General features: G+C 44.6%; 1 protein-coding gene across 5 annotated transcripts in view; it reads left to right on the top strand.

Annotated features, from left to right (window-relative positions):
- The window catches only part of NTM (neurotrimin), a 387,328-nt gene that overhangs the window by 683 nt on the left and 365,071 nt on the right, over positions 1 to 21,574 (top strand). The gene's annotated exons all lie outside the window — the stretch shown is intronic.

Raw genomic sequence — 21,574 nt, forward strand, 5'->3', positions numbered from 1 at the left:
AGAGGTCGTTGGCTCCCTGGGCTGCACAGTTCATGGATGAGCTGGGTACTCGGCTCGGGCATGGGGCGGTCATAGGGAAATGCTCAGAGGTTCTGGAGGTGAGCTGTCTCCCCATAGCTGACTTCCTTGGCTCAGGGACTTGGTGAGGATAAGGGATGGCTGGGCCAAGGAGTCACTGAGATTGAGGGCAGCGACCCTGGTGGCCGTAGTGACTGGGGGCCTGGCTGGGGCTCAGCTTGAACTGTCTTCTCTGAAGTTAGTGAGTCCGAGTGCCAAAAGAGGGGCCTGGCTCGGTGTGAATGCCCTGGCTCCACCCATGCCGTGGGGAGTTGCAACCAGGGTTCCTGGTCTCTGGCAGAGCTGCTGTTTTGTCTTGGGCCTGACTGTGCCCGGGCTTTCCTGGGGTGCCTTCATGCCTTGAGCTGGCGGGCAGGGAGAGATGCTTTCTCTTGTCTGAACGTGGTTTACTGAGGGTGAAGTCATGGAGTCTAATTTGTCCATGGAAAATGTCTTTTCTCTGGTGAATTGTGCTCTGTTGGTGGTGTTCACTAAAGCAGTTTGTGCAAAACTCATCTACTGAACAGAAACTAAATTTCAGTGTTGTGTCGGGTCCTGATTGGCTTCTGGGGTTAAGGCTTGCAGACCCAGAGGGAGGAGAAAAGAAGAATGTTGGCTGTGCTTTGTGTAAGGTCGACTATTCTGTCTCGCTGATTACCTAGCCTAAGAAACGCTAACTTGATTTCCACTGTTGATAAACCACACCACTCACTGGAGGACTACACACTCAGTGACTGTAACGGGGAATTTTACTCTCTGGAGTTTTATGAGAGTAAGCATGAGGTAGAAGTGTGGAAGGTTCATGGGAACGATTTCCCTGACTGTCTTTGATTTACTATGCCTTCTTAAAGTTTTCCAGACTGGGCAACTGAACTAACCACAAGGTAACATGGCAGTATTCTTGTCCTCTGCACATGAAGTTTCTTGTAAAGATTACCTTGGTACTGGTGTCCACTGTTTTGTCCTTTGATGACTGCTCTTCCAGGATGATTGTTTGTAGATGTGCAGTTAAGCCAATATCTGTGGGATAGAAAATGTTGAGGAGGGGGCACTGGCAACACAGAGCTGAATTACCAGGACACTGCCAAAGGAAGTGTGTGACACAAGGGCCCAGGCAAGGCTGCAAGCCTCCTGTGACCCCCTCCTGGCTCCAGTGAACTCCTACTTGCTCACTGGTTCGTGAAACCCATCTCTTCCAGTGAGCAATTCAGCGACTATTTTGGACAAAGGTAAAACGTCTAGCTACCTCCGCTTCAAAATGATTGTGTATCTGCTTTATAAAGGGATTTCATGGGGGTTGCAAATATGCAGTGATTTCAGACCACTTAAATAGAAAAACAAAAATGAATCTCTAAAGCAGCATAGTCAAGTTAATGTTCTCCAGATGCCCTCTTCGTCCCTAACCCTTGGCTGCAAGGAGGAGCCTCCCTGGGGCAAAACAGAGACATTCTCATATGAGAAACATTTTAGATACAAGTGGAATGATTTTCTTTTCAACAAGAAAGTGGAAGGTGGTCAGTTCTGTAGAGGTTTCAAGATAAATAAATAGCAAGTGGCCCTGACAGATAGTGACTCTCACATTATAGGAAAAATTAGAGGGGATTAGAGTGGCCAGGATCTGTTCTCCAGAAGATAGTCCCCAAGGCTCAGGAGAATCAGGACTCCCTAGAGAGGGGCTGCATTCAGCAGATCCCGAGCCGTGGGACTGACCTGGGTTAGAAGCAGCTTCTCTTTAAAATTGCATCATCATGTAGTAGCTGGCTTCTCTCTCTTTGTTTTTCCTTCCATGCTTCTTTCTTTCTCACTCTGGGGGGCCCTCTCCCTGTCTCTTTCAGGCAGTAATAATGTTTGTTTGCATTTTCATATATGCTCTCAACACAGTGGTCTCATTTGGGTACAGATAGAGGAAGGGGGATAAAGTGGGGCTTCCTCTCTATACCCTTGAATTGGCCCCAACCAAGCCATGTTCCTCCTGGAACATCTCCTGCCATTCTGTGCCAGCCTCAGGGGCTGAATGTCTTCCTGACATATGGGAGGAAGACCCTCAGAGTTGATGGAGCCCTGCAGGGCAGGGATTAGATGAGCTAGGATCTACTGACACCAACCATTGGCCATGGGCCTGATTTAGGATGTGGACTGGGCCCCAGGCATACCAGGCACCCTGTATGGAGGAGGCCCAGGCCTCTCAAGATGGCCCTCATTCTTCTCAGATGCTAGCACACTAGAACAAGAGAGGGTGCCTTGCTGGGGGTGTGCTTTCGTGGAGTGTAAGCCCTGGATCTCTCAAACACAGGCTCTGCATTTTCTAATTTTATGTGCAGAGTGGCAAGAGGAATTTCAGATTGTATTTTGTTTGCACAAAAATTGCTAAATTTGCACATAACCTGATTCCAGGTTGCAATGATCTAGGGGTTCAGGGCTCTGGGTTATTTTATTTTTGCTTTTTATTGTGTATGGGGGTGATGGGTGGGGTCTCTCCTTTCTCCTGCTTTCCTTCCCCCCTCCCTTCTTTTCCTTCATTCCTTCTCCCCCCCCCCCCACTTTTTTGCTTTATTCCCTAATCATATGACCGAGTTACATGGAACCACCACTGGGGAGGCCATAGCACCTCTGCTGTGCCCTGGAGGGCCACTCTATCCACCTTGTGTGGGTGATGACGGTGATGCTTGTAGTTTTCTTCATAACCAGCAGAGGACTTTTTGTTCTAATTTCATTTTATTCTGCTTTGTTCTCAGCAGTATCATTTTTTGGAAGATCTTTTCCAGTCCCCAAAGAATAAATGCTTCAGCAGCAGATTTTAATGTGAGGAAACTATTTTTTATTGCTTTATTTTATCCAGTTAGCTCTAAAGATTCTTGTGAGGGTAGGGAAACCTTTCACCTAACATGTCACTGAGAGCCTGAAAAGAATGGCAGATAATTTGCAGTCTCCCACTCTTTCTGCCCTCCTGCTGATATTCTGTATGAATATTTTTAGAAAGGGTGAAGTTACATAAAATGGTATCTGCAATAATAATAATACTATTAACCAAAGTTTATTGAGCTCTCATTATGTGTTAGGGAGAGTCTTACTGTTTTTTATAGTATCTAACCCACCATTCAACCTCATAACATTAACACTTACCCCAAATAATAACCCTATGTTGTAGGTGTTAGTACTGTCTCCACTTTACAGACAAGGAGATGGAAGCATGAAGAGTTTGCATCATTTGATTAAGTTGGCACCACCAGGAAGTATTGAAACCAGATTATAAAGCACTAGTAATAATAATGTTAATAAGAGGGTAGACAGTACTATCAAATACTGGTCAGTTACCATGTTAAATGTTTTATATACATAGCAGTGTTTAATCCTCACTATTCTGAAATAGACTTAACTATCCCCCATTTTACAGATGAGGAAGCTGAGCCCAGAGAGGGGAACTGACCCCAAATCACACAAGTAGCAAGTGACAGAGCTGGAATGCTGACTTGAGACTTTGCTCCTTGACTTTGTACACCAAGCTTTCCTCGCACTGTTCAAGACCCATTGAATTCTGTTTTCCCCTAATTCCTCAGTGGCACTTAATATCTGCCAGCTCGTGTTGGCTGTAGACTGTGTTTTGCAATGTTGTTTAACTGTCTTCTTTCTCCTCATGGGCTGGAGGGCAGCTCTTGGAAAGCAAGATTGTGCCTTGTAATGCCATGAGTGCCGTGCCCTCAGGATGCCTACCGAATAGATGGGATGGATGAAAACAAAGCAAAAATACCCTCTCGCCTATATTCAATTTATCTCCTTACCATATTTCTCTGTCGTTTTATTTCAAAATTCAGCTATGGTCAGCCAACAAAGATTCATTGAGTGGTTCTTTCGGGAAGGGCACTGAGCTGGGTGTTGGGGTGTGAAAAGGTATGAGGCGTGGACTTTGCCCTTGGGGGACCAACTCAGAACACCTGACCAGGGGGTGACAGCAGTGTGAGGCAGCCTGTGTCCAGTCACACGCACAGCGCCCTCTGTTGGAGCAGAGGCTTTCCATGGGCAGGACTTCTCTTGCTCCCGGGATGGAAACTGAGGCACGAGTGAGGAGCAGGGGAGCCTGCGATGCCCGACTGCGTGGATGTCTTTCACTTAACGGCTTTCACTGAGCATGAGTGCATCACTCGGCAATTTTGAAAAATGCATTTCATGTTTCAGAGATTTCCCCGAATGAGGCAGCAGCTAGTAAAGTGAATTATTTCGTGGGGATCATGTGGTAAGTATCAGAGGTTGAACTGTGCCTTCTGTCATGTGTCTAGACTGTAGACTTTCCAACTGAGCCACGTTGTTTTTCTGGGGTGAGTTAAGAATGAAAGGTCTGAGAAATGTACAAGATTGAAGTTAAATTTTGATATGGCAACTCCTTGGAATAGCATAGAACAATGTGGTTGTGGTACTAGAGAGGACCCTGAGCGTCCCTCCAGGTTAGGAAGCTGCGGCCCTCTTCTCATGTCATGTAAAGCACTTAGCATTTCATTGAACAAACAGGTGGACTCTCTGTGAGTCTCCCCAGTGGCTCCATGCTTCTGAGGGCAGAACTATGTCTTCTTCAGGTTTGCGCCCTGTCACCCACACGTGACCTGGCCCGTGGTGTTTGCTTATAGTCTGAAGTTCTCCCACCTACCCTTCACTGTGGCTTGCTTTCTGTTTCATGAACACCAAAACTTATTCCAGCTACAGAGCCTGTCCTCTCGTGGGCCCCACTGTTCGGAATACCCCGACCCCAGATCTTTTGGGGGCAGCTGTTTCTTATCATTTTGGTCTAAATTCACATGGAACCCCCTCACTGAGGCCTTTCCCAACAGTCAAATCAAAATAATCCTCTACTACTGTCACACATCTTACACTGGCATATCATCCTGGATTTTCTTCTTCAGAACGATCATCTCTATCTGAAGTTATCTCATACATTTATTTGGTTATCTATAGATGGTGCCCTGGGTTGAATGTCCCCCCTCAAAACTTAATTCCCACTGTAACTGTTGAAGGTGGGAAATCCTATTATGGTAATACAAAGGTGTGTAGCCTTGAAGAGGTGATTCGATTGTAGGACTGTGCAGTAGTGAATGGATTGATAATGGTGGTCAGGGGTGTGGTTCTGAGGGCTTTAAAGGACAGTCAGTGAGGAGGTTGGTCTCTCACTCTCTCTGCTCCACCACTTTTGCAATGTGATACTCTGTCATCACTGTCACCACCACCAAGACCTTCACCAACTGTGTTCCCTGGACTTTGGACTTCCCAGCCTCAGAAACTGTGGCAATAAACTTAATTTTCTTATAAATCACCTAGTTCCAGGTAATTTTGTTATATGCAATAGAAATGGACTAATACATATGGTCTGTCTTCCCTAAGTGGATTGTAAACTCCTCAAGAATAGGCAGCTTCTCTGCTTTATTCAGCACCATAGAACCAGTGTCTGGCATATAGAAGGTTCTCAGTAAATGTTTGTTGCTTGAATGATCGAAGGAATGAATACCTGAGATTACCATCTTCTTCACCTTGCCATCTCTGTCCTTTCTCCTGGATTGTCTTGTGTCATCCTTGCCCTGGACCTGTTACTGGCTCATCGTCATTTCTGTCTATAAGAAATGACACCTCCATGAGAACCACCTCACATACCATGCAGCCGTGTGAGGTGGTTCTCATGGAGGTGCTGGTGGGCAGGTTACGAATACAAGTCATTGAGCTTGTGTCTTTCCATCCAGGACACATGGGCTGAGTTGGTTGTCCATTATTTCATATCTGCACCCATGACACATGCCTTCTTTCTGCCAGATCACTTTCCTACCCAGTCCTTGAGTGTCTGAAGACATGATTTGTTCAACCCAAGGTGGACCTCAGGGAAATTAGCGTTTTAGAGATAAGGAGGAGCACAGAAAAGCACCTTGCTGCCCATCCTTCTTTCTCTCTATTTTTAGTCTACTGGTGTAACTATTGATCCGTTGTTTATGAGTTCACGCGCTGAGAATAGCAGTGCCACTGAGGAGGCGCGTGCTGTTCCGACCACCCCGCCCCGCCCTGCCATGCCCTGCCTCTCCCAGGAGCGGCCACTGTGCGCTCACCTCGGGGGCTTGCCAGGCATCCGGGCGGTGGCCATGGCTCAGAGGAGCATGAACAGACGGGCCTCTGAGGGAGGTTCCTGGAAGCACACTCAGCCTGTTGAGGAGCCAGAAACTAAAATGGGAAAACTAAAAACTCAACCAACCATGGGGCAGGAGGACTAGGAGTCTGCCAGTTGTCACTGGAACCCAGAGGAGGGTACGGAGGGAGAGCCCGGGTCTCCAGCACCCCTCACCTACACCATAGGTGTTTTGTAGAAAAATTTCTCCTTTCTGCCTCCTTAAACAGCATAGCATTTTTAAGTCTGAAAGGATTGCGGAGACCAGGTCCTTCAACCACCTGGTTTTACCGATCACTGGTCCCGCACAAGGATGCCCTCTGGAAGTGTGAGAGGGGCTGACTCTGTCACCGGCTGTTAGCCCTAGCTTGGGGCCACATGTGGCTGAAGGAAGGGCCACTTTTCCTACTAAGTGCAAAGGCATCCTGCTGACCGTGGATGCTTCCAGTGCAACTGTCTTATCACCATGTTTTCTCCTAGCTGCTGGTTTTGTCTTCTGCCAAAGCCTGTGTTCTTATGCTCCACCTCTGACTCCATGTGGGACAACTGGGTTCACCATGTGTCAGGCCCTGTGCTGAGAACCGCACAGCCGAATCTTATTTAGTCCTCATAGATGCGCTGGGAGGTGATTCAGTTATTATCTTGGTTTTACAGATCAGGAAATTTTCCCAGATCACACACCCAGACAGTGGCTGATCCCAGGACTCAGAATCAGTTGTGTCTGGCCTCTGGGCTGTCTCTCTGTACCACAGAGCCCATCCCATTCTGTCCCTTCTTTTCTTTACTGCCAAGTTCCTCTCCTCCTGGAGTCCAGTGAATGTGGTTGTCCCTCCTTGTCGTGGGGCACCAGTACCTCCACTGTGGATGTGTTTTGGGAATGGGGCAGAGGAGTGTGTAAGACTTTATGTCCTCCACACTGTGGAGGCAGAGAGAACCAGCAGCCTCTAGAGGTCCCTTCTCCTCACAGAATCCAGGGATTTTCCTAGTTTGTTCAGAGTAAGACTTTTATTCCAGGTTCTCCCATCAACATTTTGCTTCAGATACCAGCAATCTTGGACTCTCTCACAGAGAGTTACCAATTCCTTGGAAATTTCCATGTATTTTTCTGGAATGGGGTATTGAACAAATCTAGGTGGAAACACAATTCTGTGAGGATTCCACAAGCCAGTTCAATTGAATGCCGTGGCATGGGGGCAGAATAGGTAGGGCCTGGACCTGAAGGGTTCCTTTTTTTTTGTTTTTTTGTACTAATAATAGGACCATTGGCCTCTCTCCTGGGGAATCTTGGAAGAAATCATAATTAATGCTAATAGCACATTTGTTCTTTTGGGTTCAAAGTTTCCACTGATGGGCAAAATATAATATTATCCTTGTATTGTTTGAGGTCATTTTGCTTCCTAAGGACCAAATCAGTGAGTTTCCACTATGTGATAGATAGCCAATAATAAATAAATAATACCTTCAACATCATATAGGTGGTCAAGTAATACTATTTTTTTAAAAAACAAGAATTTATTGGGTCTAGAACGCAATTTTAAATTGCACGTGTGAGTCGAGGAAAGAAAGAGGAAGTGGGGAAGTTTAATGGGAGTACAACTGGTGAAGAAAAAGGTCTCCAACAAAGGTTTGTGTCCCACAAAGGAGACCTTACTGACTCATATTCTGGCAGGCATGACAGCTAGAAAGAAAATGGTCTGGGAGACAGGAATCTGCTCACTCTGGCTCAGGCTCTTTCTTTTGTGTGATTGCAGGCAACATTTTAATCTCTCTGCTTAAAGAGGACAGTTATTACCTACCTCAAAGTGTTGTTTTGGGTGAAAATGAAATATCACACACAAAACTTGGTGCAAAATTGTAACTTTCTTTATCTTCCCATATAAATACATATACACATGCATGTATATGTGCATACGTACATATATGTACATGTAATGTACGCACACAACAATTTTCATTGTAGACCTTTGTAGGTCAAACACCCATGTAGCTACACTTTGATTCACACACTGTACCTTGCTCTATAGAGAAATTCCTCTTCACATGCCTGTAATTGTGATATTTTTTGTTGCCTTTCCTACACATCTGTTTAGATCCTAGGGATCTTCTTCAGTTCAAATCATTGCTTGGGATATTTTATTTCTGAAAAGGAGTGAGAAGAAAGGTATTTCTTCATTTTTCATAACAAGATTGTTGTGTAGAAAGTTGTGACAGTTCGTGGTTGTGAAGATGAATTTCCCACCAGAAGAAGCCACACAAAAGGTTCTGTGGAGCAGATTATCTGAAACAAATAGTTGGGTCAGGAATTCATGCACAGATTTAGGACTGGTAGGCCTTTTTTCTTTGGAGAACTGGTTTTTCCATGATAATTCCACGGAAGTCAGCTGGCAAAACAGAGGTTGGATTAGCATCTTTTGGGGGTTGGAGGTGTTAAGGCCCTTCTGGCTTTAACATCCTCTGGGTGTAATTTTTCCGTTCTTTCACATCTCCTGACCGTTGGGAGGCAGGCTCAGGGCTTGCACAGTGATGGTGAAAATAGAGAAGGAAACCTGTCTGCGTTTGGTAATTTTTCTTTTGGGCAAGTCTAGGGCAAGACCAGTGTCTCTGGCATTAGACACTGATCTTGGAGTTCACCAATGGGACCACAGAAACAGTCCTTTCCACTTTAGCCCAATGCCAAAGGGCATAAATTAGCTTAAATGTAGTGAACTGTTATATATAGCAGTCTCAGTCTTTCACAGTCTGTTTTTTCTATATCTCATTTATTTACATGGTTGAGTTATTTGGGTTTATTTGGGCTTATTTGGCCAACTTGCTGCCTTGTCAGTGTAAAACGTTTTGGCTTAGAAAGCTTTTGGGGGTTAGATTTGTCTTACAAAATGAACGTATGAATTAACCTTAAAATCTTGTTGATGGATTTTTTAAAAATAATAGAATTTTTAATGAAAACAGCATCAACCAACAGACTGATGGAAAATTATAAAACTGAAATCAACCTTCAGACAAAGCTTTGTTGGCCCCATGGAGGTAAAGGAAGATGTGTTTGTATGAAAATAATTTCTTGATCTGCTCTGGCTTTCCAGTAGGCTGTACTGTAATGGATGAGGGGAGAAGTGCTCTTGCATTCAGAATAATCATCTTTGGGTAAATTTACTCATCAGGAGAGCTCAATCTAAAACAATTCTAACCCGTCAGAACCTAAGCATAAGAAAAGGAATATATGCAAATTATTTTTAATTTAGTGCAGTTGTGTATGTGAAGACTGGAAACAGAAAGACTGTGTGGTGCTGTGTGGGTTTAGTTGTGCTGCCTTCTACCCCTCCACAAAAAGAGAAAAAGATATGTTGAAGTCCTGACATCCCATACCTCACAGTGTGGCCTTATTTGGAAATAGTGCCATTGCAGATGTAATTAGTTAAAATGAAGTCATACTGGGTAAGAGTGGGCCCTAATTGAAAATGACTGGTGTCCTTATGAAAAGATGACCATGGGGAGCTACAGAGGACACACAGGGAGAACGTCGTGCGACAAGGAAGGCAGAGGCTGGAGTGATGCACCTGCAAGCCAAGGAATGCCAAAGACCGCCAGGGAACTACTGAGGCTGGGAAGAGCAAGGGAGGAGTCTTCCCTACAGGTTTTGGAGGGAGCATGGCTCTGCCAGCACCCAGATTTCACACTTGCAGTCTCCAGAACTGAGAGACAATACGTTTCTGTTGTTTCAAGCCACCCAGTTTTGGTACCCTATTATGACAGCCCTAGGAAACTGGTACATTTGGCTACTGTAAAGAAAGGATTTTGGTTAAATAGTAATAATCCCGTATAAAGGACCATGGACAGGCCTTGTTAGGCCACCCGGTCCCCACCATGACAAAAGCCACTGCAGTCACAGAGGAGGCTTCCCAATTGGGAATGCTCTTGGGATCATGTTCCTCTCCCAGTCATGATGCATGATGCCAGGCTCTTCATTACAAACACCAAAGAGGCTGACTGGGGTAGAGCTGTCATTAGAACTGATTTCCTCTTTTTCCTACGAGACCATCAGGACAAACCCTCTTGCATCTTCTCAGTTATCTCAGCCACCTCAGAAGTCAAAGACTCCCCCCCACCCACCCCAGGCACACATCATTTTCTTGATGCTCGTCGTGACATAGTCTTGTACATCCAATAATCTGATCCAATTGCAAACCTCTCCGCAACCTGCAAACGTCCTACTCTCTGGACTTCGTGATCTGTCACCAGCAAAACCCGTAAGTCCCTACTCTCTCTTTTGAGTGTTCCTCTTTTTTCTCTCAAGCTGAAACCTGGCCTTTCCCTGGATTATTTCCACCCCTACAGTCATCTCAACAGCATCTGTTTTTCTCCTATGTCCTGCTTACCACGAGGCCTGAACATTGGACAGATGGCCTCCTTGCTTTCATTGTGGCTTCTTGCCGTTTGTTTTCCACCTTTTTCCAAGTCTGCAGTGATGGTGCAGCACAGGCCGCGAGGCTGGATTGCCCAGCGCCCCATCTGGCTGCTGCAGTCTACTCGCCCTCTGACCATGCTCCTCACCCTGGAGCTCCAGACTGTCTGTCCTACTGTTAATCTACAGATCCCCTTGTTCTGACTAGCTCATGTTTCAAACCTGATGCCTCCCAGCTACTGCTCTTGTCACAAACCCCTTTGACCTTCACCAGCCACTACCAACTTCCTTGTCCCTTAGGCGATCCCCATCGTAAGTACTGGCACTGCCACCCTCCAGCTGCTCGGGCCAAAAATCTAGTAGATCTTTTCTTTCTTTCCTGTGCTGCATCTGATCCATCAGTGATTTCAGTTTGTCTTTTCTTTTAAGACATACCCTGAATCACATCACTTTTCCCCATCTCCAGCACCACCTCCCTGGTCTAAGCCCCTGCCTCTGTCTCTCTGAACTCTCCAGCAGCATCTTACTGGGGCTGTTTCCACTGCTGCTCTCCCACAGTATGTTCCCTACATAGTAGTTCTAGTTACCATGTAAGAACATAAATCAAATTGTACGACTTTCTGTTCAAAACCTTTCCGTGGCTTCCAGTTACCCTTAGAATGAAATGCAAGCACTTCAGTGGCATATAAGGCTCTTTAATCACCCGGTGCCTGTCTCCCCCCTACCTCTCCCCCACCGTTCCTGCCTCACTCGAGTGCATGCAGCACACTGAACTTCTCTGCTCATCCTGGAACCCATTGAGTCTGGTCTTGACTTTGGGAAATGTTCTTCCCTCTGCCAGGATCCGCTACAATCTTATGTGGCTGGATCCGTCGTTAAATTCCATGCCTGTTCCAATATCCCATCCTCATGGAAGGCTTTGCAGACCACACTGTTTGAAATAGCCATGGCCCCAGACCCACATCACTCTATCCCCCTGACTAGCTTTAATTTTCTTCATAGCCCTTAACACTTACAGAAGTCTGCTATTTATTTACCAGTTACTTATTTATTGCCTCTTCTTCTAAAATGTAAGATACACCAGGCCACTGAGTTTATTGCTCTCATTTATAGGGAGTAAATTACTGCCTGGAACATGGGATATATTAAGGGATATTTGTTGAGTGAATGAAACTTTTATTAGGAATAATAGTAAGCTATTAATAGTGAAAATTATTCATCTTTTACTAGGAAGGGGACTCTCAGTTCTGTGTGTGTATTGGCATGGGTCTGGGTGTTATTAAACAGAGTGCAAAGACAGTGTCTGTGACCTGTCCTGGGGCTGTCTTCCAGGTCAGTGAGAGGAAGGAGAAGTTGAGGAAATCGTCTGGGCAACATGACATACTTCGTAAAGTCTACATGTGTGCAATCTAAAGGGCCTTTAAATACCTGCTTTCACAGAGGTTGGGGAGGGGAGGAGGGGGTTTAATAGAAGATCTAATAAACACTGGAAGCTAAGGATTAGTTTCTAGCTCAAGGTCAACAAACTTGGGGGAAGGAAGGAAGGGGCGGTTAGACAGAAACCAGGACACAAGTCTCAAGTTTAACACATTATTCAATGTCCAATATTTTATTTTGAGCTTTATTAAAAGAATTCTGCATTAGGGTGGTAGAGGATAATGATTCAAGGCAGGGACTGGAGGCAGACCCTGCCCTGGGTTTGCAACCTGGCTCAGCCACCTGGGTGTGTGGCCTTTGGTGAACATCATATGCCTCAGTTTGTCCTCATGTAAGGGGACGTGCATGAGGGGCAGGGCCGTGGTGAGGTGTGAAGTATGTGGAGCAGTGCCTGGCACTTCATGTGTGCCAGTGTTGGCTTCACATGGCCAGGGAGGACTGGCGTGCAATGTGTCCCAGCAAGCAAATGGTGGTGCTTTGCATCTTGTGCAGCCAGGAGCCTTGTGGAAACACATAGCTCAGCATGTGGAGTGTGGGCCATGCTGATGCTAGGGAACCTTCCACAGCTGCGCAGACATCTCAGTGGGGGACGGTTTTTGAAAAGTCTTGGCGAAGGTTGTTGTTTTGTTGAAAAGTCTTGGCAAAGGTCATTGTTTTGGGAATGTGACTAGTGGTCCAGGGCTAAGATAACCTGAAGTTTAAAGTCTGGACTCTGTCACAACTCACCATGGGAGGCTGCTCAGAAAATTAATGTGCCCAGGCCTCAGTTTCCCTAGGTCTGACATGAGAAAGGAGGACGTGGCCCACAGTGCTCGGTTCAGTTCTTGCTTTTGAGGCAGACATTGTTAGCTGTTCACAGCATATATGCAGGGTTTATTCTTCTCCCTGGCCCTACCGCATTTCCCAGCTTCTCTTGAATTTAGGTGTGGCCATGTGACAGTTCTACCCAAAGGAATGTGAGCAAACATTACGTGTAGAGTGGCCCATAAAATCCTCCCACATGAACTTCTTCATGCTCCTTCTCCTTATGCCATCTGGATTTTGATATCCCAAATCACAGCACATCACATTGGAAACCTGTGTCCTATTAGGCAGATGCTCGGTCAGCCAAGTTTGTGAATGACTGCACAGAGCAGGGCTCCCACCCCATCCTGCCAGCTGACCCAGAACCTTGTAAGATATTACCTGAAGGAGAAATAAACTCCCATTTAGGCTTCTGAGATTTTGAAGTTGATTTGTTACAGTAGCTAGCATCATCCCATCTAATGCAACACTCAACTATCATAATTCAAAATTTTTTATTTCAACTACATCGAAATATACAGATATATATTTTTTAACCCAAACCTAAGCACTTATTAAAATTTCTTGGCAAGCCTTTTGGTGATTTTTGCATGTGTCTGAAAGTGAGAACCATGACATTTTCAAACCGAAGCCCCAAATGTTTGATGTTTCAATTGCTTGACTCTTTACAACTCTGGACTGAGTAAAATGTCTGCTTTAGTCTGTAAGTATGTGAAAGCCAGTGACAATGAAAAGTTTTACCTTGAGGTAAATTAGCACATGTCCATAATGGGTATAACTCGAGACATACTATAATTAGTGAAAATATCTCTTAGATGACAAATTGCTCATTAATGGCTGGAGGTTTCTTATATAGTGTAACCTTTTGTGCTAGAGATATTCTAATATTCAGTGTTTTAACTGACATGCAGTAAAGAGAGATGGGATGATTTGTAGGCTTGTTCTTAAAAATGCTGAAGAGAAAGGAGAGAAAACCATGGTCAGAGGTCAGATTTTTGAAGAGTAGCCGTGTGGTGGGAGAGTCACACGAGAATCTGAGCAAAGGAGAAAGGAAGGCAGGAAGACGGGAGAGGCGAGGCAGAGTCATGGGAGGAGATCCGCAAAGAATGGAGGCCATGCAGAGAGATGTCGCGACTTAAGGTGACTGGAGTCCAGGGTTTTGTAATTCAGGGGTCAGGGATCTTGTTTTCATTGTTGCCTTCATATGTATGTCGCATAGCACCTGGCACGTGATAAGAGCTTAATGTTTCCGTGGAGAATGAGTGGATGAGCTCTCATGTGTCACTTCTGTACCACTCACTGTGCATCTTGGGTGAGCCAGGCCCTGTGCTAGGTGCTAAATTCCTCTCTCATGGAATCATCCTGAGTGAAGGGCACAACTGGCACAGCCCAGGTAGGAGTAGGTGCCCTTCCTCCAGGCTGATGAAGTCGTTCACTTCAGCCCCTGGTTGGGTGAAGGCAGGGCAGCTGCATTTGGTCATGTCTGCAGCCCCGCAGCCAGGTGCCCTCGAACAGCACACGGCCTCACAAGTGTACCTCGAGGAAACCACTGTTGATAAATGACCAAACCACAAATCACGTGGCAGAAGGTATTGTGACAGAAAGCAAATTATGGATAAGAGGACAGAGTAACTTGGTGTGCAGGGAGGGGCGGGAGGTTGCCGGGTGGTCAGGGCCAAGAACAGTGCGGGGAGCCCCGCGGGGATCCGTGGCAAGAACGTGTTCAACAAAGCGGTCAGCAAGTTTGATGACCTGTAGAAGAGGAGCAGGGCAGAAGGACTGAAGGAGGGGCGGGCAGTATAAGAAGAGGAGTTTGTGGGTCTGGAGTGTCTGTGAGAACTGTTATGATGTCAACATTGAAGAGCAAATGGTGATAGGGAGCCCAGATTTTAGGAGATGAGAATTAAATAGAAATCCCACATGCACACCTGCAGCGCTTGCACGGATCCTCTGCTTGACAAGGTGTCTGGTCGTGTCGTGGTGCTGTCCAGGCTGCCGCAATGTGTGGTGCTGTGGAAGCCTGCACTTGATGCCCTGTGCCGGCTCACCACACCCAGCTGGGGGTCTAGTGCCTTCTAACTGAAATGTCATTTTTCCTGGGTCCACTGTTCTCGGCCATTTTCATTTATCACATCTGAAAATGATAAACATTTAACATATGCATAATATCCAATTTGGCGTTTTACCTGTTGCCATTTCCAGTGTATCACATCGTGTAATTAAGCTGACATTTTACGATCATGTGTGAATGTGTGTTATGTATAAGCAGGCACATATTTGGAATTAATGGACTCATAGAAACCAGAGATGGATTAGGCCTAATGAGCAGTTCAGAAGAATTATTTAGCACATATTTCATATCTGTGTTCAGTAATCAAACCTACACATGGGGTGCTAAGTAAGTAAGGTTTTTACCTTTTCTTTACTCCTTGGATCATCTCCATTTATGTCTGAAAATTTAACATTGCACCCCTAGAGCATTTTGTACCAACTTTATTAAGTATTCAGTTTGACATTTCCCTGCCCCAGGGTTACCTTTGGTATCGAAAAAGTAGTTGTTTTGCTCGTTACCATTAATATATAATTAGTAGTTGGCACTGGGTTCCCAGAACCTCATTGGGACACTGCACCGACCTCCAAGCACATGGTTGGGAGTGGTCAGAGACAAAATCCCACCCCTTTCTCCAGTTCCTTCCAGACTTTGGGAGACACAGGCCTGACACTCAGAATGCAGGGACTGGAAGACTTAGAGAATTAAGCCTAGATGAGAGTTTTATCATTTTTTGTTTGAATTTTCACCCACAGCAAAGAATTCCCCTAAAAGCCCAAGTGCACTTGATTGTTGCCAGTGAGGCTCATACTATTCTTTTAAGCATGGATTTTCAACAGACCTTCAAAATCCTATTCATAGCACCGGTTTCCCTACTAGCTAAAAAGAGGGAAGGACACAAAGGTGGGGATGCTCAATAGTGTAGAATTTTAACGAGAGAAAGATTGAGTTTGTGACACTGTCACAGAGAAAAAACCACCGTACTCCAAGGGAGCATTGGAGATTGGTTCACATCTAGTTAGCTTCAAATAGCCAGGTGCCTGCAAGTTTTCTTTATGGCTTGATTTGATATAATACATAAATATTTATTCTAAACCTGTATGCTCAGCTCTTATAAGTGTACATAAAACATATTAATAAGAATGTATTCTGTAGTTGGGAAAAAAGTTGTGTTTTGCAGTTGGGACAAATTTAATTTGGGACTTAACTTGAGCTGTGAAATTACTAACCTAATCTCCTTTAGCCTTTATTTTCTTATAAGTAAAATGGGGCTAAGTAATGCCTTAGTACCCACATGACAGAGTTGTTGTAATAATGATAATAATAACAACAAAACAAACATCATCAGCAGCATGTAATGAGAACTTATCATTACATGAAAAATTCTTTACATGGGTTAGCTCATTTAATAATCATCATAATTTATAATAATTACATAAGATATCATGTAAAATCTCAAGGATTGTGCCTGACATAAATATATGAGGCATTAAATAAATTATGTTACTAATGCATTAAATTAGCAAAAATCAGAAGTTAAAACTATTTAGCAGAGATGGAAGATGATGGAAGATAGGTTCTCTCAGCCATGTTCTTACTAATGCCAGAATTTCCAGATGGAGACCTCTTCTGTGGTCTCTCATCTATGTTTTGTCCCACTACAAATGCACTCTTCCAATGCTGGAACACATCTGTGGCTTGCTTAGCCTGGTTGTATCTTCCTCTACTTTCTTTCTCTTTCCTGCCCCAGACACGAGTTCAGTGGAAATCCTGTGAACAGCCTAAATGTCACTCTTTCCTTGATCTTTCCAATGGGTATAAACTTCTTGTTCTTTCATGTTCCATAGTTTGTTGTTTATAACCATTCCATTATTTATTTAAGAAATAATTGCCCACCATCTGCTAAGTGTTCCAGACCCTGAGACATGAGAAGACAGTGAACACATAAGTGGCTCCGTGATGCGAGATCAGGTGGTGATGAGTTCTCTGGGGCGGGGGGGAGAGCAAGCAGGATAGAAGGTGCTGGTTAAGGGAGGTCTTGCTGAAGCGGGGCCTTGGAGTGGGATACAGTGAGTGAGGGGCTGAGCCTGTGTACATTTGGGGGAGGCTGTTCAGGGCACATTCAAAAGCAAATACAGATGCAGGGGTGGAAGCGTCCTTGGCTTAGAAGAATGCGGGGATGAGGGCTGAGCCCAGGCCAGGCCATATGGCGGTGGTGGCACTTTGGATTTTATTCTTAGTCTTATGGAAAACCACTGGAACTGCTTGACCATTTTGGCTGTTGTATATTTGCAATTTTTCTTTCATTTTTCTATATCTTATTTTTATTTATGTGTTCTATCCTTGATAAATTTTTTAATTTTTTAAAAGCAAAGACTATATTTTATATGCACCTTAGTATCACTGACAGGAGACAGCCCTCACGCGGAGGCCCCTCTGCGCACCCACGATTACCTGTCCTACCCATCGTGTTAGCGCTTACCGTAATATAGGAAAAAGCTCTGTTTGGGAGCCTCTCTCTTTTGTTAGGCACACCTACTCACAAGGTATGAAGAAGCCACTTCCAAATGCTACATCAAAAGATTTCCTTGGTAGATCGTGAAGTCCCCAGGGTGCAAGTTGGTTTGTTTTCTAGGTGCATTGACAGTGTGCCTTTCCCTAGACTTGCACTGCTGTTTTTGACCAAAGGCTCGGCCACGTTGCCAGCCCCTCCTGCTCATGGTCCTAAGACGGTTGAAGTTGGAGAAGTGTCCAGAAAGAATGATGTGTAATGAAGTCTTCAGCAAAGAGGCCATAAACTGCTATTCTTATTTTTTATTTAATTTTAAAAACTTTTTCATTGTTTTTTAAAAATAGATAATTACTATTCATTTACCTTTGATATTATTGCCTTGATTGGTGCTGGGTTGTGTGTTAACCATACAGTGTACATCAGTTGTTTTTTTGGTCTGTATTTCCTGATAATTACACTGAGTTGCAGGTAAAATATTAAACATACCCCTATTATTAAAGGCAATATTAATATATCGATCTCATCAGAAATGCATTTTGAGCTTTTCTAGTCTTTATTTTTATCACCAAGTTCTTTCCTACTAGAAAGTGAGAATAAACAGGACAAGTGTTGATAGGTTATGGTCCCAGCAGGTGGATGGGGTTTACCTGTTGCCCTGTGATTGGTCCGGCTTCCTTCCTATTCACTGCGTACCTGATAGCTCTTCACACTGGCCTGTCTCCTCACAAGCATTCAGTGTTTGATTAAATGCTTACTTGAGGTGCACAATATTTTATGTGTACTGGGAGCCAAATGTGTATTCTTTTCCTTTTATTATCAGATATTTTATACATCAGCGTGTGTGTATCGTATCTATGTATAAAATCCTAAAACATTTATCGCCTATGTTCTCTCCACCCAATCTAAGAAATATAATGACCCATTACCTGAGAAACTTCCTGCATTTCCATCTATTTTATACCCTTTCTCCTCTGAGGGGCTGGACTTTTTTGTTTCTTCTTTCTTTCTTTTCTTTAGAGTTTTACCAAATATGTAATTATTTTTAAACAACATATTGTTGTTTGTTTTTTCCTTTATATGAAAATAATTTTATGTATTATCCCGCAAATATTTTTTATTTAACATTATGCATTTTCTAGTAATTTGAAATTAATAAAGTCCTAAATACGAAGAAAGGCAGAGCTCTATCTAAGTCATTTCAGATAATTAGCTGGTCTAGAGCCTATCAGTCAAGACTGGTTTATGCTCTGTGAATGTGCGCATGTACACACAAGCCTGCTAAAAATAATACATAAAAGTGGGAGGGCTCTTACTTCAACATGGTAGTGCTCAGAAAGTTTATGGGTAGTGGAATCACAAGTGACATTGATATTTTTGTGTTTTCTTTAATTATTAAATTTTTAAAAATTAAACTTCTGGTTTTCATAATTAGATTAGTATTATAAAATCTAATAGAAGTAAAAGTAGGCTACTTTTTTTAGTGTGTAGGTCGTGGGACTTTCTGCACAGGTGCCCGCAGGTGCAGGGCTACGGATAAAGATAGCTCTGTTCTCGACCTCAGCAAGCCTGCGACCCGTCTTGGTAGGGAAGCTTCAGAAGGCCCTCAGAAAGAGATCGAAAGGGAATGTCTGCTGGTCTGGAAGGCCACCTTGTCATCTGGGATATGGGGCAGGGGCAGTTGTTGGAAGACCACAGAAGGGACAGTAGGAAGTCGGGGGAGAGGAGATGGCAGGGAGGGGCCTGAGTCAGTGAGGGCTGAGGGTGGCTGGGCTGGGCTGGGCCAAAATATAACACCGGGCTGGAGCAGCAGCTCACTTCCTAGAGTTACCTGTTCCTGGAGGGAGAGAGGGCCACAGCCCTCGGGGCCGCCTGGGCTGATGCTTCCCCCGGTGGCCATGTCTCCACCCACGGCAAGGCGAGTCCAGAGCAGCCGGGGTCTGTTAGGGCAGGAAAGACTGAGAAGCACATGCTCTGGGTGGCTATATTAGGTTCGATTTTACTCAGCAAATATCCGTTGCATGCCGGCCATGTGCCAAACACTGTCTAGGCTGTGTGGAAGACAGCAGTAAACAGACTGACATCCCTGCCCTCACGGAACCCACCTTCCAGTGGGATGAGACAGACAGTGAACAAAATACATATAAGATACAGACTGTACTAACTCATGACACGTGCTGTGGAGACAAACGAGGACAGTGGGAGATAGGGCGGGAGGCAGGAGCCTATGCTTCCAAATAGGATGTCTGTGAAAGCAGTCATTCATTATTCTTCACTTATCTGTATATTTTCAACTGTCAACAAAAACATACATTATTTTGACATAAGAAGAAACATTGGGAAAAAATTAAAGACAACAGTTTATGGCAATATATTCTTTTCTCAGCATTTGAGGAAAAGAGATGGTACAAGCCATATCAGCAATGTATTTTAGTTTCTAAAACTCTGCAGAGCCACTATGTTGATCTCCGTTTATCACCCGATCTTCTTGCTCTATCTTAATTGCCCCATCAGAAGGAGTGAATAGCAAGCACTTTGCCCAGCTTCCTCAGAGACACACTGTCGCCAATCAGCGGAGGAGGGGTGGGAGAGGGTGATTACTCAAACCTTAACGAGCAGACGTGCATCCTCAGTGTGCGCTGCAAAGGATGGGCCTGGGATTTGCTCCCTGCCCTCAGGAGACTTTCCAGATGCTTCCGAGTGCTGGGTCGAGCTGCAGGAGGTACAGAGTCTGCTTGGAACAGCTGATCCTCAGGGCAACTCTTAGCCCAAGGGCCTTTGGAACCGAATCATGTGGAGCAGTTTAACTGCCCGGGACACCCGAAGCCTCTTAAAAGCAACGACCGGTGAATATGCCAAAAGTCATAAATAGATAAACTAACAAGCAAATAATGGAATTAATAAATAGACAGGGGAGCAGAGCCAGGGCTGTGAGCTGAGCGCCACTAGATCAAGAAATGTCAGCTTTTCTCTCAGCTTTTCCTCCACAGCGCCAACTGTCAGTAATTTAACTAACATTTTGTAAATAAATGTGGCACTCGGACAGCTGTCAGTGCGCCTGCCATGAACACTCCTTTTGTCACTGAAAGCTGGCAGCGCCACTCTGTTTCTCCTGCAAGTGTGGCCGCCACTGCCAGTTGGCTCCTGGGCCCGGGACTGTCAGGGGACATGTGGGGACCAGGGCAGGGAGGCCGGGGCGTGTCCTGCCTGGGAGCCCTGCTCCCCACACCGATGGGTTTCGTCCCAGGCTCAGCTCTCTCTAGTACATGTGGCCAGTTTGTCAAGATGCCTCATTTTTATGCCCATCCCATTGCCCAAGTTGAAAGGAAGACTTTTGTTTTCCAAACACCTTCGAATTTTAGCTGGGAGTTCCATGTCCCTGATCCTTCAGTTTCCCCCAGCAGATTTGCTCTTTCTAAATAAGATGTTTATTTATCTAGGCCAAAGGTACTAAACCCATTGTTTCTACTGTAGTTGCTAGATGAGTTTTTAAGGTGATGCAGCCAGACTCTCCTCTGGTTTAGTTTCCTCCTGAGCATAAGAGAAGGGCTGTGGACTGTGCAGTAACTCTCAGGTTTAATCACCAGGTTTCATTAAGTTAGTGCTTTAGTGGACCCTCTTCACAGAACAGCTCTCTCTCAAGGCTTCTCGGTACACCCCAGCAGAAGCATAGGGAGAGGAAGATTTGTCTTAATATCAAAATCTCATGGCTAGTAAATTTGGGTTATAGTAATATATGTAATCTAGCTTGGTGAGGAAAAGGGCATACGGGGCAATTAAGCAGTTAGAAATATATCTAGTAATAATAAAACTTCTAGTGGACATTTACTGTTCTCTTTTTGAGGGTGCGTGTTGCTTTCAAAATGCTTTACGTATTATCTTATTTAACACTCAGAGCTCTCTTATCATCCCTATTTCAGGAATGAAGTCACTGAAATACAGAGACTCCAAGGAACCTGAGTCTTTATGACTAGTGCAGGGTTAAATGAGGATTGATCCTGGACAATTTAATTCCAAGGCCTCTGCTCTTAACAACTGCACTGGTCTTCCCCATTTATAGTTACTGTGTGCACTGGGTATGAAATTACCGATTTTTAAGAAGCTAGAACACAGTAAAAGAAACCCCATACAAAAACTAAGGAAACCAGCTTTGATCTTTTTCTGATGAATATGAAAAGCTTTTTA

This window comes from Cynocephalus volans, chromosome 4 (genome assembly GCF_027409185.1).
Source record: "Cynocephalus volans isolate mCynVol1 chromosome 4, mCynVol1.pri, whole genome shotgun sequence".
NCBI lineage: Eukaryota > Metazoa > Chordata > Mammalia > Dermoptera > Cynocephalidae > Cynocephalus > Cynocephalus volans.